General features: G+C 51.1%; 1 protein-coding gene across 1 annotated transcript in view; it reads right to left on the bottom strand.

Moving 5' to 3' along the window:
• PPP1R16B (protein phosphatase 1 regulatory subunit 16B) overlaps positions 1-14690 on the bottom strand; it is a 92392-nt gene extending 77702 nt beyond the window's left edge. Inside the window, exon 1 of the mRNA XM_082746333.1 lies at positions 14038-14690. The gene's annotated coding sequence lies outside the window, so the exon portion shown is untranslated. The remainder of the gene's footprint in view (positions 1-14037) is intronic.
• Positions 14691-18683: the final 3993 nt, after the last annotated feature.

The raw sequence follows: 18683 nt of genomic DNA, 5'->3' as shown, positions 1-18683 counted from the left end.
ACTTTGCTCGAGGGCGTAAGGGAAAATAAATGCGCCAATAGAAAGTATCCACAGGCCACAGTGCAGACACTATGAAAGAAAGAACCAAAGCTATCAGATCTGCTAAATCCTCACCAACACTTTTCTCTGCGTCCACTCGAGTTGTGCTTTCCCCCCTGGGAAAGTTCTCTCTCGTCTTGACTCCAGTGACGTTTTTTTCTTTTTTTAGAATTTTTTTTTAAGATTTTATTTATTTATTTGACAGAGATCACAAGTAGGCAGAGAGAGAGAGAGAGAGAGAGAGAGAGATAAGCAGGCTCCCTGCTGAGCAGAGAGCCCGATGCGGGACTCGATCCCAGGACCCTGAGATCATGACCTGAGCTGAAGGCAGTGGCACAACCCACTGAGCCACCCAGGTGCCCCTAGTGACGGTATTTTGAGTACCTTCCAAGCGTACCTTCCAGGTATCGGGCAAGCTTTGAGGAGTAAAACACAACACAAAATCTTAAACTCCGGTCCCAAAGACCAGATCTTTCATCGGACACCTGCATAGACCACCAGCCCCTCCTTCAGGCCTCCCTCTCTCTTTCAGGTCTTAAATTGGAAGAAGAGAGTGAAGTCCCCCCATGGCCTCTTCCCCATTTCCAGATCATCCCTGATGGCCCCACATGGCCCACATCAGGCACACAGGAATGAGGGGCAGGCTGCCAGGTCTGGTGCACCTCCACATGCTCCTTCCACAGCAAAAGCATCCTCCACCGGCTGATGACATAGATCAGGTCGACACAAAACTCTGGGTACAGACATCGGAGGGAGTCGATGGGGAGGCACGGGCCACTGTAACCCTTCTTTATCCATTTCCACTAAAGGTTGTTTTGCCTTTTCAAATTCTGTTAGGAAAGCGGTTCGCAGGGATGCGTGGGTGGCTCGGTCTGTTGGGCGTCTGCCTTCAGCTCAGGTTGTGATCCCAGGGTCCTGGGATCCGGCCCCGAATCGGGCTCCTTGCTCAGTGGGGAGTCTGCTTCTCTTTCTCCCTCTCCCCCAGCTCATACTCTCTCTCTCTCTCTCTCAAAAAATTAAAATCTTAGAAAACAAAAAAAGGAAAGAGGTTCACAAACTTGGCTACGCGTTGGAATCACCTGGAGACACTAGGAACATGGATTAAGATCATAGACTAAAACTACTATATTTCCACCAGAAGGGCCAAAAAAAAAACCTTTTAAGACAGGAAATAATAATTGGCAAGAATTCTTATATGCTGGGAATATAAACTGGTACAACTACTTTCAAAAACTTTTCGGTAGCTTTAACCTAGCGATTTCATTCCTAGAAATATACGCAACAAAAATGTCTGTATACATTCACCAAAAGGCATTTAGAAGAATGTTAACAGCGGGGCGCCTGGGTGGCTCCGTGGGTTAAAGCCTCTGCCTTCGGCACAGATCATGGTCCCAGAGTCCTGGGATTGAGCCCCATGTCGGACTCTCTGCTCTTCAGGGAGCCTGCTTCCTCCTCTCTCTGCCTGCCTCTCTGCCTACTTGTGATCTCTCTCTCTCTCTCTCTGTCAAATACATAAATAAAATCTTAAAAAAAAAAAAAAAAAAGAATGTTAACAGCACTGTTTGTAATTGCGCTGAGGTGTGTAAACGATCCAAAATGCCCACCACCAACAGTCTGGAAAAGAACTGTGGTACAGCCACACAAGGGAACGTTGTACAGGAAAGACAATGAGCAATTCCCGATCACTCACTCGTCAGTACGGAGGGCGCTCACAGCGTTAACCAAAGTCAGCCAAACACACACAGCAAAGCACACTCTACGATTCCATGTGTGTGAAATCCAACAGCAGGCAAAATGCATCTAAAATTCATTAGGATCGTGGTTTGGGGGCGGAAGAGCTTCTGGAAAGGGACAAAAAACGGGTGACACGAATACTAGTAATATTCTGGGTTTTTTTGAGCTGGATATGGGCTACCTGGGCATGTTCAGTTTGTGAAAGATTCATTCGCTTAAGGCTTATGTGCTTTCCTATGTTGGTTTTACCTTAATAAATCATAAAAATTAGGAAAAATACTGGTGCGTGCGTCCCACTTCTCGTTTGGTTGGTTCCGGGTCTAGAAAGGCATTGACAGTTTTCAAAGCTCCCCATTTGGGTCTAAGGTACATCCAAGAACCACTGTGTTAGAACTTGGTGATGCTCCTCACTATTTCTTGGAGCAAAAAGTGCTGCTATTTCTCCAGAAAAGTCTAAAGCAGGATGTTTTCTCCAGAACACCAGTAACTCCAGGGATGGCTAACTGGTGTTATGTGGGAAAAGGGTTTCATGGTCAAATATGTAATTTTAAAAACTTTATTTACCAACTTTTGTTGAGCACCTGCTGGACTTCTTTTTTTTTTTTTTTTAAAGATTTTATTTATTTATTTGACAGAGAGAAATCACAAGTAGATGGAGAGGCAGGCAGAGAGAGAGAGGGAAGCAGGCTTCCTGCTGAGCAGAGAGCCCGATGTGGGACTCGATCCCAGGACCCGGAGATCATGACCTGAGCCGAAGGCAGCAGCTTAACCCACTGAGCCACCCAGGCGCCCCACCTGCTGGACTTCTAAAGCTAAGTTGTGAGCTGTATCTACACCATCTCACTCAACATCACAAGCCCATGAGGAAGGTACTGTTAACCATCATTTTATAGAAGGGTTAACTACAGCTCGGTGGGGTTAAGTAATTGCCAAGTTTACACAGCCAGTAAACAACATCCACATCGACCTTGACACCAAAGCCCATGCTCTTACTCACTGCCCTAATCTGCCCCTGCAGAAAGTACCTGACTACAGGACTTACTAGAACTTCTTCTGGGCTTGGGAGTTACCGGTGGCCAAGACAGGATCATGAAATGCAGCATTTGCCCAAGTGGTTCCCTCACCTCCATTCTTCACCTTCCAACCCACCAATGCTAGCAGAGCATACGTTCCAAAACTGGGTCTGATCCTATAGGAGTTCCCTCGTAAGGAAGCCTCGAATATCTCCCCATTGTGTCCACAGTCAGGTCTAAATTCCTCAGCCTCACAGTCCAGCCCATCCAGTATCTGGCCTTGACGTTTCAGCTTTCTCTCTGGCCATTGCAACCTTCCTCTCCATCCCCAACCCGCTAATCCTCCATTTTCCAGCTATGCTGAACCAGACTGCTGGTTTCACACCTCCGCCATGGTAGCCCCCATATGCTGAGACTCTGCTATGTGCCAGCTACCACACACAGATTAACTTTAATCCCCACAATCAGCCTTTAAAAACAGATCGGATTATCCCCAATCGGTAGATTGGGACATAAAGGCTCATCTTGACATGCCCAAACTCACAATTAAAAACCAGGATTGGGAGACATGAACTTAGATTTCTCTGCTACAAAGCCCACACAATTTCCATGACACCACACTCTCCCCCTTCATTCACTCTGTTCCACGGGATGGCAATACCCTTCCTTCCCTTTACCAAGGTAGATTCCTCATTCTCTGAGTATCATCATCTGGGTTGATGATATCACCCCTTAAGAGCTTTCCAGGCACAGGTACTCAACGCTCGCCTTGTCTCATTTACACCATATTGTCATAATGCTCCTTTTCTTCCCTCCGGGTTGTTCTTTACCTGCCCTGTGCCAAATGGGTTTCTTTCTCCTCCTCTCCGGTTCCAAGGCACGTGCCCACATCTCTCCTATGGCACTCTAGACTTTGCAGTGAGTGTTAGTTTCGGATCTGCCCCCTCCCTTGGACCAGATACTCTCAAAAGGCAAGGGATGGACATCATCCCGCCTTTACATCCCGCCACACGGCCACCCCAGCACATAGTAGGTATTCTGTGGGAGACGGTGGACAGAAGGGCAGGAGACCCAGAGACTGAAAATTCTCCAAGATTATTCCATCCTTGGGTCATAAGGCGTGATCCCAGCTTGGAAGCAGCGCTGGAGAATCAAACCAGACAGAATAGATCTGGCTGATGGGGGATGTGGGGGCATATGGAGAGCCCGACCAGTCCCCTGCTTTGACTTCCATGGGGCGGGGGGGGGGGGCATAGAATTGTCCCTGCACTTCACAGTCTCTCTCTCTTCAACTCTGCATGCTACCCGACGGGCTCTGTGTGCCCCCACTTAGGTGATATGTTGTCAAGTGATGTCTATTTCATCCCAAGGTGCAGTTTCAGATCTGGTCAACTGCTCCCTGTGTTCATTGTTCTTAAGCCATCCCAAGAGAATGATCAGACATCGGGAAAGTGGCTCAAAGAAAACGTACGGCTAAGGCGTGGCTCCCCACAGGCTGGTAGATTAAGTGATCATACCCCTTTCTCGTTGGTTCTCTTAGAGTAGGAGGCCCCTTTACGAGACAGACATCGGTGATGTCCTCTCATTCACTGAGCACCCATTCCATGCATCCGCCCTACAGCGGGCACCGTCTGGAGCTCGCCTCCTCGTAACCCTTGCAGGGACCACCTATTCCTGCCACGCAATGCCCGCCTCTGTGAGCCCCAGCGTTGTGGGTGTGCAAATCCAGCTTTCTGCTCCTTTGCCCTCACTGTTTCTGGACTGACGTGCCCATTTGCCTGGTGTGGATAATGGGTAAAGACGGCTACAAACTCAGCTGGGTTTCTGCACCACCTTTCTTGGACTAATGGGGTTCCATTAGTAAAGCCAGAAACCACCAAAGGGACTCTCTGAAAATCACCTATCCACCCTCCTCTTCCGACCTGCCCACCTCTTCTGCTCTCCCCACTGGGGGTCAGCTGCAGAATTTTTCTGCTTCAAACCAAAGTCATTTTCTCTTGAGGATTTCAAGTACTCCCTCTCCCCCCAGGACGTAACATATACTGTATTTTACAAATTCATTTGTGATATTCATGAAGATAGAGTTCATCGGGCAAGAGTTAGCTTAGCTTCTGCACTCGTCTGGCACACCTGAACCACGCTGTTTTGTTTTGATTTGATTTTGCCACGTGTCTGCTTCCTCCAGGAGACAGACATCAACTTGAGGGCAGAAACTGGCTTCATTTAATTTTATATCTCTAATTCCACGCATAAGGCCAGGTAAAATGTAGTTCTTGAATATTTAACCAGCCTTATGTAGGCACCGTCTAAAAGGTTATAAAATCTGAATTTATGTGGCACCTGACTCAGAAACATTCTTTCCAGTTTAAAAAATCAAAGTGGCCTACCAAGTGGTGTTGGAGAAGGGGGTGGGGAAAGAGGCATTCACACACACTGTTGAGGGAATAGAAAGTGGCCTGGACTCTTGGGAGAACAATCTGACAATGCCCATTGTAGTTCAAACCACAGGGAAGGGGCGCCCGGGTGGCTCAGTGTGTTAAAGCCTCTGCCTTCAGTTCAGGTCATGATCCCAGAGTCCTGGGATCGAGCCCCACATCGGAATCTCTGTTCAGCAGGGAGCCTACTTCCCCTCCTCTCTCTGCCTGTCTCTCTGCCTACTTGCGATCTCTGTCAAATAAATAAATAAAATCTTAAAAAAAAAAAAAAACCCACAGGGAAATTTCCACAGGGATAACCCCGTGCCAGTGGACAAAGAGATACTCCGGGCCAGAGGGATACTGCAGCACCATAGCTGTAGTAGGAAAAACTAGAAACAATCTTAATTGTCATGAGGAACTAGAAAATCCATTATGACACGTGTTTATTGCCACGATACCCTGAAGACTGAGCTCTGTATCACTATGTATTGATGTGGGCTTTGATTAAATCAGCGGAGAAAGGAAGGTTCACAAGAGTGTTAAAGAGAAAAAAGGATAGACACGTAAATGAATATGGGTTTGTATGTATATAAGAAATTTATGGAAAGATTTTTTTTTTTTTTAAATCCAAGGATTCCTTCTGGATAGAAGAAATGAGGAGCTGGGGATGATGGTTGGGGGCATTTTCCTTTCTGTTTTCCACACTTCTGGACTATTGGAGGCTGATAGTGATTTTGTATTCTTTTTATAATTAAAAAGCATGAAATACAGCAATAAGAAAACAAAAGCTTGGCTTGATGTGTGAAAAAAGAATACTAATGAAATTTGGGGGAAAATCTTCCCTATTTCTTTATAAGGCAGTAGGCAAGCTCTATAAAGCAACATTGGCTCGCTGTCCAGCTCACAGGGGAGCCAGTGATGTCTACAGAGTTCCAGAAAGGAGCCCGGACACTGGACCAGTCACGGTGAAGGGCCAAGAGCCCTGAAGTAAAGAAGTGTGAGCCTGCGTGCCTTTTTCTTGTTCTGGGAGGAGAGGAAATGAGACCAGTTCTGACTGACACTCTGAGTCAGTCTGGAAGCCAAGAAATTCTGAGAACTCACCGTGCTGGCATGAACATGGGGCCTCCAACCAGGGCCAAGAAACAAAGGTGAGGGATGTTTAGGTAAGTCATACACATAAGTAAGTGACCTGGGCGAGCAAAGCAAACCCAGCTCAGCCTCCAGAGACATAAACGACACGGGGCTCTGCACACTTATCCCCTCTGCTCTGAAGCCAGCTGGGCTCCCCCAGGGCAGTCTTTACTGATACTAACATAATAAGTATCACTGATATTATCGAGTGTATCCTGTGTGCAGAGCTAGATGATTCGCCACATCATCTCGTGCTATGATTATTCTTACTCTACATGTAGGAGATTGAGGCTCAGCGAGGTGAACAAGTAACTTGCTCAAGATTACAGCAAGTGCTAGAGGTGGGGACCAAACCCAGGTCTGACTCCAGGAGCAGCCAAGGTCACTGAGAGCCTTTCCCCAATCTGGGAAAGAAATCGGAAAAGGCATTCCCTCGGAGTCGGGACAGCCCCACAAAACACAACAGCATTTTTGTCCAAAGGAAAGCCAGAGAGTGTAATGATTTAAGCGCAAGGACATTGAAGCCAGATGTATTCAAATCCTGATTCCGACGCTTAATTGGCTGTGTGGCCTGGGGCAAGTTACTGAACCTCTCTGTGCCTCACTTTTCTTTCTTTTTTTTTTTTTTTTTAAGATTTTATTTATTTCTTTGACAGACAAAGATCACAAGTAGGCAGAGAGAGGAGGAAGCAGGCTCCCTGTCGAGCAGAGAGCCTGGTGCGGGGCTCAATCTCAGGAACCTGGCATCATGATCTGAGCTGAAGGCAGGGGCTTTAACCCACTGAGCCACCCAGGCACCCCGGCCTCACTTTTCTTAATGGTAAAATCAGAGTAGCCGTAAATCCACCTCTTGGATTTGCCAGGAAGACTAAAAGGGTTCAATAAACAGTACTTGGCTCATAATCAGTACCAAATGTTGATGATTATTATTACTATTAAGAAAAAGGTGCCTTTCCTTCCAGACAGATGCAAGCCGGCAGGATGCAGAGCTTGGCAAGTGGAGCAGGCTAGGTTTCAGTCCCTCCCTCCGCCGGGTGCCACAAAGCAGTGCACAGCTCTACAACCTTCCATGCCGAGCCTGCTGAGCAATGCACTCGCAGGAGCCACCACCACTGCTTCCTGCTGGCTTCCCCTCCGCCAGCCTGGCAGTGAATCAGAAGTACCTGGCCCACTTTTAAAAAATACAGATTCCCAGGGCCTGGTGGGTTCTGCCACAGCGGGGTTGGGCGAGGGCCCAGGAATCTGTATGTTTAACAAGCCCCAGGTGATCTGGTGACTGAGGAACAGCGTGTCCCTGGACACACAGTGCTGGGAGCACTAGCCGTCCTGCACACCTGCTCCTGCCCTTGGAAACAAGCAGCCTCACTTCCATGTTGAGTCCCAGACCTGGGCACACAGAAGGGAAGCCTGCTGGCAGAGCTGATGGCTGGGCCTTTTGTGTTCGTGTGGCTTATACCAAGGACCCCTCACCTGTAGACGTGGGGTTCCCCACGTTTCCAAGCCGGCGGAAAGGCTCCCCCTTGGGAGCCTGTTAGAAATAAGGACTCACAAGACACAGACCTACTGAAGGAGATTCCGCATTTTACAGAAACCCCAAGATGATTCGTGAGCAAGCATGAGGTGTGTGTCCAAGAGCCCTTCCCTTATCCGCATAAGTTCTAACTAATGTGCTCCTCTAGACTGTCCAAGCACTCTTTGGGGCTGGTCTTTTCCTTCAAACTCCCAGAGAGCCCCCGAAAAACAGGCTTTCCTAGCCCAGATTCATGCTCGGCAGCCAGCTGGGGCCTACGGTGAACCTCTGCCTAATGGAGGTACTTATTTCTGAATCCCTGTTAAAATAAAGCTTCCCAGCAAAGTGAAAGAGAGAGACAACAACTCCAGCCTCTATGATTCTGGGGCATAAAACATTCCCTCCTTTTGTACAGAGTTGTGACCCCCTGCTTCCCTGGCCAAAGCCATCCAAAGACATCAAATGGCCCAAAGAAAACAAGCCACATCTTCCTGTTGGCCAGGCTTCAAGTTATCGGGCAGATTTCACACTGGAGCTTGACCTCATTAATCCAAGGCCTATCACATGGCTGTAAATGTCAGTGGGAAAACAGCCATTCAGTGGGTTTCCTTCATTCCACCAGAAAGGGAAAAACAGGAAGGCAACAGCAGCTGTGCCCCAGCTTGGCAAATCCCAAGGGCCTAGCGGACAGGGCGTTTCTTGTCAGCACCTACGTTCCCCGGCCCCAGCCTGCTTGTCCAGATAAAGGTGGGTCCTCTATCCACATGACCAGAATGTACTGGCGACTGCAGCAATGATCCTTTGGGCCCCCCAGCACCTGCCTGGGAAGGAAAAGAGCTTGGTTGGGATTTCTTTGGCCTGAATGACCAATTGGCCATTTATCATTCAGGTTCATCTGAATCTCTTCTGCCCATTCAAAATGTCCTACAAGCCAAACCTCTGGGACTCCAGGGGACATGAGGCCTTCCAAGTCCTCATTCATCCCTTTAATGCATATCAATTGTCTCCCGTGTGCCCGGCTTCATGCTGGGCAACTGGGGACACAGAGCTGAATGAATTAGACACAGTCACCGACCTTATGGGGCTCATAGTCCTGGGCAAATTTTCTCAGCCTTGGCACTACTGACATTTGGGATCGTGTAGTTCTCTGTGGCGAGGGGCCATCCGGTGCAATATAAGAAATTGAGCAGCATCCCTGCCAGGCCTGTGCGCACTGGATGCCAACAGCAGCCTCCTCTTCGGCACCCCCCCAGGTGTGGCGACCAAAAATGTCTCCAGACATTCCCAAAGGATTCCTGGGGATCAAACTGCTCCCAGGTGAGAACCACTGGTCTAGTGGATGAGATAGACTAAAATAATCAGGTCATCACAATTACGGTAAGTACCATGGAGGTCAGTGCTGTATATATTACACCAATGTCATCTACAACAAGGGAGCCAGAGAGTGTTTGTATGGTTACAAATCCTTATGACAACGCTGGATGCTGTATATATGTGAGGCATATATGATCTGTGTTTGCAGATAAAGAAATTGAGGCTCAAGAAAATGAAGAAATCAATCGCCCAAGGACTCAAAGACAGTGGAAGGCAGAACTAAGGTTTGAACCTGAAGTCTGCCTCCTACAGAAAAGGAAATTTGAGCCTTTTCCTTCTAAAAACAGGTAGGATCATGTGATGCTCTGACTAGCCATCCCAAAAGGCTCATTCCTTCCTGGGGGTCATGGTGGAACTCAACCACCACCTGCCACATCAATCAAGTTGCACACTGGGAAGTCCTGGGGGCCGAGGAACACGCTCTGAGACACGCAGGAACACCTCCTCCCCTTTGCCAAGTGCCTGCACACAGGGCCTCCCCAAAAATCAGAGCAGTGAGAGAATGGGGCACTGTACAGGTACCTAGAGCACACCCCACCGTGACCCATCTTCAAGTCCCTACTGTCTGGCATCCGACAGTACACAGCGAAAGAAGCCAGACGTTCTGTGGTCAGCTGTAGATATTTAAAAGGAACATGAGGAAAGTGGTACCAGACAGCACACAGCAGCTTTGGAGACCCCCACACATGAATTCCTGCCACTTCTGAGCTGCATGTCCTTTAGCAAATCGCCTCACCCTCGGTGTCTCAGTGGCCCCTTCTGCGCAACAGGGATAAATGCATCCACTTCAGTAAGTCACTATGAGGATGCCATGGCAATGCAAGCAAAGACCTTGGACAGTGACCAGCATCCAGGAAAGCACCTGGTTCAGTATTATAATCAATAAGGAGTCAAATCATGACACATCCTCCACCCACGTCCCCTCCCTTCAGATAAGAAACTGAGTCCCAGGAAGAGAGAAACGGGTGCAGAAGTAGTAAAAGTTATCTGGGGAAGAACAAGGGGCTCTCCCGCCTTCCCAGTAGGAAGAAGGGCCAGTTACCGTATCAGCAGAGGAGCCCAGGCCAGCCCTCCCTCCCATGCAGAAGTTAATCCTAGACTTCCCTGGGCGTGCAGTCAGACAACCCTCCATGGGCCGTAGGTTGCCTGCTTCGGATCAGTGAGCGTTTAATCATTTGGGACCCCTTGGCAGGATGGCCTCTGCCCACCTCCCTGGCCTCGCCTGCCGCCACTGCCTCCATCGCGCCCTATGGCTACGGCACTCCAGCTGCCACTCCTGCCCACTGCTCTCAAAAACACCATGCACTTTTGAGCCCCTGTGCATTTGTGCAAGCTGGTCTCTCTGCTCAGCCTCCCTGCCCCTTTTGTGCCCGCCACCTGGAAAATTGTCTCAAAAGCCTCAACTGTGCTCCCCCAGCAAAGTTTGCCCACCTGCTATTGGTTATCATAGACTAGTAATAACAGCAGCTAACGTGTGCAAAGCTCTGATTAATATCTAAAAGGCCCTGAGCTGAGCATCCGCCCATCACCCTTCAGCAGCAAGGTGGCAATGCAGGAGGGAAACTTGGGTTTGCCTGCCCCGGCTACCTGTCCATCCGCCGCTCTGCTCTCCACTCCTCTTCTCATCCATGAAGTTATTTTCCCACACTGTCCTCACTCTCGGTCTCCAAGCCGGCCTCTCCCTCGCAGAGGGGGCCCTGAGAGCTGATTGATTCATCATGAAATCGTGTCCTAAGCACAAGGTCTAGAGTCGGGTAAACATCTATTGGATGAATCCATGAATCCTGAAAAACGACTGCCTGATGAGAGAGGCTAACTCCCAGACTTCCTGGGGACAGGCCCATGCTGGACTCCAGTTCCCAGGAATCAGGCCTCCCGGGCTGAGAGGCTCCATCCAGTCCTGAGACGGAGAGGCAGAAGAGGTCTGATTCCCCCAGACTAGAGACGGGTGGGGGTGGGGGGGAACCTCGGACAGCCCCACGCAAAGGAGGAAATAGTGGTGCTGGTGACGATTATCATTTCCTGCATTCCTGCCCACGCCGGGTGCTGTAGTAAGCACCTTCTCTGCGTGACAGTCACACAGAATTCTCACAACCCCATGAAGCCGACATTACTATTGCTCCCATTTTACAGATGAGAAAAAGCAGGACTCAGAGAGAATAAATAATTTACCTAGCATCACAGAGCTATCATTTGAACTAGACCTGTCTGGTGTCCTCACTCTTCCAACTTTGTAGTTTTCCGTAGGAGGCAGGTCTCTAAGATGTTCTCAGGGGAAGAGGGCTCTGCTGGAAAAACACCCTGTGGGACCCACTACACACCAAATAGTTCAAGTCCTGGGGGCAGGCAGGGTTCAGGCTGGGGCAGCTACTTGCGGGGAGGGGGCAAGGTGGGGGGGGGGGGTTCCTAAGGATCCAAAACCAGCGCATGAATCCAGGAGCGTGCCTCTGGCTATCTGCAAAACCAGGCTATAGCTGCAACCTCTGCTGGCCTTAGAAAGGTCACTCTGGGGTTGGAACTGGTTTTGAGAAGAACCTGAGGCCCTAGTTTCCAAAGTGTCCAAAGGGGCCCTGCAGCAAGTTTCTTGCCTCAGGAGAAATCCTGCCTTCCTGTGTCAGCAACCTCTTCCCCCATGTCCCTCAGGCTCACAAACAGACTTAGCGGCTGGATCAGAATGTAACCTTCACTCCAGCACCAAGACCAGACATTGGCCTTGGCTGCATGTCCTTCCGTGCGTGCAGGGGAGGTCCAGAGAGCACCAGGATGCAAGGAGCCCCGACCCACACTACCCAGAGAACACGCAGGTGAACGTGCCAGTGCAAGGGGACTGAGGGAGGGTAGGAAGGAGCCGCTGGTCTTTCTGGAGGAGGCTCTCCGGAAGCTGGGCCAGGAGAGGGGTCAGAAAAGTTTCAGGGCAAGGGACACTGCAGTGGTGTAGATGCCAACCGACGGGAAGGCGCAAAGTTGAATGTCCGGAGTGGCCTGAGTGACATCTTGCCTCCAACATCCTGGTGGCAGGTTGGGAGAGAAGGGGTGGGGCGGGGGTAGGATGTATGTGGGACGGCCCTGTGAGCAGGCCAGGAGCTGAAAGGACTCACCAGGGCCCACAAGCTGCCTGCAGGCTGGAGCTTTATGACCAGGGCTGAGGGAGGACATGGAAACTTCCCCCGCCCCTGCAGAACCAGCCACCAGGACTTGGCTTCTGCTCCTGCTCAAAGGAAGGGACATGCCCCCACTAAAACCATTATGAAAGGCACCAATATCAACCTAGGAGCCATCCTCCAGGCCCCTGCGCCAACACTTCACATGGGGCCCCTCACCACCCCTGCCCACCGCCTGATTATTAGCCCCATTTCCTAGAGGCCGCTGAGGTTTCCCAGTGTTGAAGTGCCTTCCCCTCCAGCGAAGGGCTTGTCACTGGCTGAACTAAGAGGCTTTATCACCAGCCTAGGGGAAGGCCTCCCAGATGGAGGGTTTTCCCCCCGTGTCTCTCCCGCCGCAGGAAACGGCAGGGCACACAGCAAAGTACCACGCGGGCTCAGGCAGCTAACGGCAGGCCCCTTCCCGAAAGAGCCCTGCAGGAAAGGGCGCCTGGTACCTCAGGGCCCTGGGTCCTCCACAGAGAGCGATTCAGAGGCGGCACCTGGTGCCCGGAGCCGCGGGGAGCTGGTGGGCGCTTCTGACAGCGAGAACAGGGGCCCATTATGTGGAATCCAATCACATGGGCGCGCAAGCAGCTCGGCTTTCGGTTCTGAGAAGCGCTTATGCAGCCACCTCTCACCCCGCTCCCGAGGTGCCCCGAGCACCGGGTCCCAGGCTTTGCGCGCGGCCCTCCCGGGAGCACCGGATTGAAAGCTCGCCTAGGCTCAATCATCCGCTCGGGGCTGGGAGCTGCATCAGCAGCAGCTCCCGCGAAGCCGGGTCCGGACTGGGGGAGGAGGAGGAGGGAGGGAAAGGAGTCTGCATCGGGGAAGGAGGCGGGTAGCGGGCGCCTTCCCCTCCCTGCTCTCCACTCGGGGCTGTCTGGCCAGCTCAGCCTGGGCTCTCCGTATGACCTTGGGGAGACCCCTCTGCGCGACCTCCCCAGGGCGCGCTGCACGGGTTCTGCCCATCCCCGGCGCTCGGGGGCGCTCCTCTGGCAGGAGTCGGGGCGCGGGACTCGGGAGGAGAGGCGCGCTCCTGGCGCGGGGGACCCAGCGGCCCGCGCACGGCTGCCCTTTGGAGAGGCCGGGTGCACCTCTCGCCGGGAAGAAGCGCGCGGGGTCTCCCGGGTCCAGCAGGCGCTGTCAGCTGGAGCTGGCGGTGGGGTGGGTCCGCACGCGGGGACGCCTGCCTGGGGACCTTTCCCGCCCGGGCAGGAGCGCTCTCTGCGGGGACCTGGCGCCACCACGCGAGGGGGCGGCGCCCCCATGCCGGGCCCTGAGGCTGGGTACCCGGGCTGTTTGATGTTTGGTTGTGGCTCCCGCTTCCCGGCATTGCGCCCCTGGGCAGAAGCAGCCGAAATCCCACAGGCTGCCCCAAGATCGGGCCACGGTAGCCCCAGCCAACAGCCTGCCGATGCGCCCCCTACCCCGGCCTCGTTGTCGGCGCGCCAGACCCGGAGGACGCCCCCACTCCAGCCAGACTCCCCGGCCTGAGCTCCCAGCACCCGCCGTTCCAGTGCCCCCTCCCCCAATTCCCTCCAGCCGCCGGCCCTTGGCCCACGCACGCGCCCCACACACCCCCAGTCAGACCTTCGGCGGCTGGGACCACCTCCCCGCCGCGATCCTCATCCCCACCGGGTCCAGCCAGGGAGGGGCGGCGCCGCGCAGGAACTCACCCGCTCTCCCTAGCCGGGCCCCGAGCGGCTCCGGCCCTAGCTCTGTCAGTCTGTCCCCGAGCCGCAGCTGCCCGTGCGGCGACAGAAGCCGGCTGAGCCCGGCCGCCAGCCTCCGCGCCGCCCCTCGGCTCCTCCCCGTGGGCGGGGCCCGAGCTCGCGGGAAGTGGGTGGGCACGCTCACCCAGCTCCTGTGCCCGGCGACCGAGCTCGCCCAAGGTTCCCGGCACCCTAGGGCGGTGCGGTCCCCTCCTCCGAGCAGCGGGAAATCGGAGGCGATGGGACATGGCCAGTCTTCCCCATGGTCTATGCCCCCTCTCCACGCCTCGCTACCACCAAACGCGGAAAGAGGGAAGCCAGGACTGTATTCTTGCTCCTGTTCAATGGAAGGGCGTCATGAAGCCCAGAGGGGAGCAGTGACCTGCCCCAGGTCACCCAGAATCAGTACCAATGGCGGAGAGTCAGGTCTCCTACCTAGAGGGCCTGCACGGCCTGACTCTGAAGGCTTCCTTGGACGTCAAGGAGCCCAACTAGGTCTTGCCCTGGGGACAGGTTAACGGGGGCAGGTTCCCCAGCTGAGAAGGGGGAGAGACTAGTGGGAGCTTGGGGGCTGTGGCCTGCGACGTAGCCTCGTATCATTTCCCCTTTCTGGAAAGAAAGGAGGTGAAGCTCAGGAAGAAGGAAGTGGTCGCACCTCTGCTGACGTCTGTCACAGCTTGAGCTGTACAGGTTCCAGACCCTGGCTGCTCTCCGGAGATGTAAACGAAAAAGCCAAAGATGTAAACGAAAAAGCAAAAGATGCCGAGGCGCCTTCTATCTTCGAGTTCCACACTCTTTCTGGGACTGAAGGCCCCAGTCCTCTGAGCACTATCTTTCTTTCTTTCTTTCTTTTTTGACAGGATAATGGGTTTAACTATTTTTAAGTCGCTGCGGAGAGGGCCCTACTCCCCACCCCCCAGGAAGAGAAGAGAAAGTTAACAAAGGGAAAAACCCCATACCAAAACATTCTCTGGAATCCACACCCCCTGACCACTGGCTTTAGAACAATAGAATTCTCTTCTCCACAAAGGACCTTGTTTCCTGAGCTTTCTCAGCCTCAGCTTAGAACCTTAGGCAGCCCAGGGCCAGCCATCGGGGGTGAAGACAAGGCTTAAGTTTGGGGAGTTTGGGGGTGCTGCACTGTTATTTCAATTCTCAACAGTCTGGTTTCAAGAATCCTCTGGGTCATCACATACTTGCAATGTTCTTTTGAGGTGGACAGTATAATCTGAGTTTAGTGATTTCCTGTTCGCTAAGGAAACGCAGTAACCTTTCTTGAGCAAGTGAAAACCTCAGGGCTGGCCTTGTTCCAGGCCCTCAGGCCCCCCAAGTCCTCCGAAAGCCCCCTCCCTCATTCACCCCCTGGGCTCCCTCTTAGTTCATTAAATAATCCAGTTGTGAATGACACTGTTTCAGTAAGAGCAATTAGGGAGAAGAGCAGGTAGGGAAGACATAAAGTGATGTTTAAAATAACCCAAGGGGATCATTGTTCTCCGCAGAATGTTTCCGTTGATTTGTCATGAGGAGCCGTAGGCTGAGAGGGCGGGAATCCATCTCTCCAAGGCAGGTGTCGAACTTGGAGCCTGTGTTCCTGACACGAAGCCTTGAGGATGGGCCCCAATCCCCATGCTCTTCTGTTCATTCACAGCTCTCACCGTGTTTGATACCAAAAGTTCAAGTGCACTCAGAACAAGATGGAGGACGCACGCTTCCTGATTTCAAAACCTACTGCACAGCTACAGTGATCAAGGCAGTGTAGTATGTATGGGTATAAGAACAGACATATCGATTAATGGAATACAAAGAGAGTCCGGATATAAACGTCACACTTAAGACCAATTGATTTTTAACAAGAGTGAGAACACAATTTAATGAGGAAAAAAATAGTCTTTTCAACAAATGGTGCTGGGACAAATGGATTTCCACCTGTAAAAGAAGGACGACAGACTCCTACCTCATACCATATACAGAAATTAACTCAAAACAGACCGGACTTGGGGTGCCTGGGTGGCTCAGTCATTAAGTATCTGCCTTATGCTCAGGTGATGATCCCAGGGTGCTGTGATCGAGCCCTGCAGCGGGTTCCCTGCTCAGCTGGAAGCCTGCTTCTCCCCCTCCCACTCCCCTGTTTGTGTTACCTCTCTCGCTGTGTCTCTCTCTGTCAAATAAATAAATCTTTAAAAAAAAGACCAGACAGATATGTAAGAGCTAAAACTGTGAAACATTAACAAGAATTGTGACCATGGATTAAGTAATGGTTTCTTAGATATGGCCCCTAAAGCACAAGCAACGCAGGAGAAAATAGATAAGTCAGACTTGATAAAAAACAAAACAAAACAAAAAAACCCACTTCTGTGCCACAAAAGTTGGGACACCATCAAGAAAGTGAAAAGATAACTGTTATAGGCTGAATTGTACCCTCCCCAAATTTCACAGGTGGCAGTCCCAACCCCCAGGACCTCAGAATGTAACTGTATTTGGTAATAAGGTCACGAGAGAGATGATTACGTTAAACTGAGGCCCCCGTGGTGTAGGGCCTAAATCCAGTAGGACTAATGTCCTCATAAGAGGAAGAAAAGACATCAGGGATGTACACAGAGAGGGAAGACCTTGTGAAGACACATGGAGGATGTGGGTATCTACAAGCCAAGGAGAAAAACCTTGGAAGAAACCATATCTGCAGACACCTTGATCTTGGACTCCTAGCCTCCTGGACTGTGAGAAAGAAATTTCTGCCCTTTGAGCCACCCAGAATGTGCTTTTTAGTTTCAGCAGCCCTAGCAAACTAATACACGTGCGCGAACTTGGACACGAACCTAATACAATAACCCACAAGAGGGGAAGACATATTTGCAAGTTGTGTACCTGATAAGGTCTTGTATCGAAAATAGGTAAGGAACTCTTACAACTCAATACTAAAAAGGGAGATAACTCAATTAAACTTTCGACCAAGAATCTGAATAGGTATTTCTCCTAAGAAGGTACGGAAAGGGCCAGCAGGTACATGAGGATATACACAACCTCATCAAGGAAATGCAAATAAAAACCACAAGGAGGCGCAATTTCAAACTTAACGGGATGGCTGTAATCAAAAAGACAGGCCTTCATCAGGGATGGCAAGGACGTGAAGAAACGAGACACTCCATACATGGCTGGTGGGAATGTAAAATGGTGTAGTCGCTTTCAAAACCAGTCTGCCACTTCCTCACAATGCTCCACACAGAGCTACCAGATGGTCCAGAAATTCCACTGGTAGGTGTGCGCCCGAGAGAAATAAAAGTACACGTGTGCGCGAACTTGGACACGAACCTTCAAGGCAGCGTCCTTTGCACTAGCCCCAAAGTGGAAACAACCTAAATGTCCATCAAATGATAAACAGATAAATAAAATGCAGCATATCTATACCATCGGTATGATTTGGGCACGAAAAGGAACGGAGCCCTGACAGGTACCACAGCATGGATAAACCTTGAAAACATTGTGCCACGTGGAAGAAGCCAGACACAAGTCCGTAGGTGCATGACTCCGTTGGTGTGAAATGTCCAGAAGAGGCAAATCTCTAGAGACAGGAAGTAGATCAGCAGTTGTCCAGAGTTGGGAGAGGGATTGGGGGTGGGGGAGCAAGAGGAACACGACGGATAAAGGACACTAGATTCTTTGGGTGAGGCGGGTGATGAAAATGTTTTAAAACTGATGTGGTGATTGGTTGGCCCAACTATACAAGAATCCACTGAATGGGACACTTTAAATGGGTGAATTGTACGGTATAAATTGTATCGCAGTGAAGTTTTCCCCAGAAGAAGCTAACTGGTCCTTTGATGGCAACACTGACCATGTCCTTCAAGCTTCTGCCCCCAAGCAGGAAAGGCCTGCCCTTTATTCTGAGTTCAGCAGTGGTCTGTGAAACATCAGACTATAGCCCAAGGCTAAGGAGCATTCTAACAGATGATTGGAAATGTCCAAGGACCCAAAAATAAATGGATTGGCCCCAATACATAAAATCCGAAACGTCAGTGTCTGCAAATATAGAATTCAATATCTACAATAACTTTCGTTTAACTGGTCAAGTGCAGCTCACGTAAACTCATCGGTACATATAAATGACACTGACGGTAGAACTGGGGTGCATCATATGGTCGTTCTGATGTAAAGCAAGGACTCCGGAAGAAGAAAGACTCAGGGACTCCTGAGTCTGTGGGAACATGAGTTAATCCAACTCAATAGAATTCATTTTCAAGGTTATCTGAGCCACAGGTTCTTAATGCCAGCCCGCGGGCAGGTGCTTGGCTGGCTACATTCATTCATTCAACAAATACTGAGTCCAATGCCTGGCCCCCAGCGAGCCTGGCTAAGTGGCTGGGGAAGATGTTGGCAGTGGGCCAGGGCCAACCAACACAAGGACAGTAAGTGCAGCATGGGCTCAGGTGAAAATTTGCCGGAGTGGTAGAAAGGCATGCTGGGTAAGAGTCCTGGCTCCGCAGTGAACTTGCCGGGCGGTCATTTCCCCTTTCAGAGGGTCAGTTTCCTGGTCTGAGAAACTCCTTTTGTACAAGACTTGCATGTGTTTGTGTGTGTGTTTTTTTCCCACGTCCTCGTGCTTTGGAGGGAAG

Source organism: Mustela nivalis (genome assembly GCF_964662115.1).
Source record: "Mustela nivalis genome assembly, chromosome: 8".
Taxonomy (NCBI): Eukaryota; Metazoa; Chordata; class Mammalia; order Carnivora; family Mustelidae; genus Mustela; species Mustela nivalis.
The sequence above is the reverse complement of the archived record's forward strand: the minus strand, read 5'-3'. Positions and strand labels throughout refer to the sequence as shown.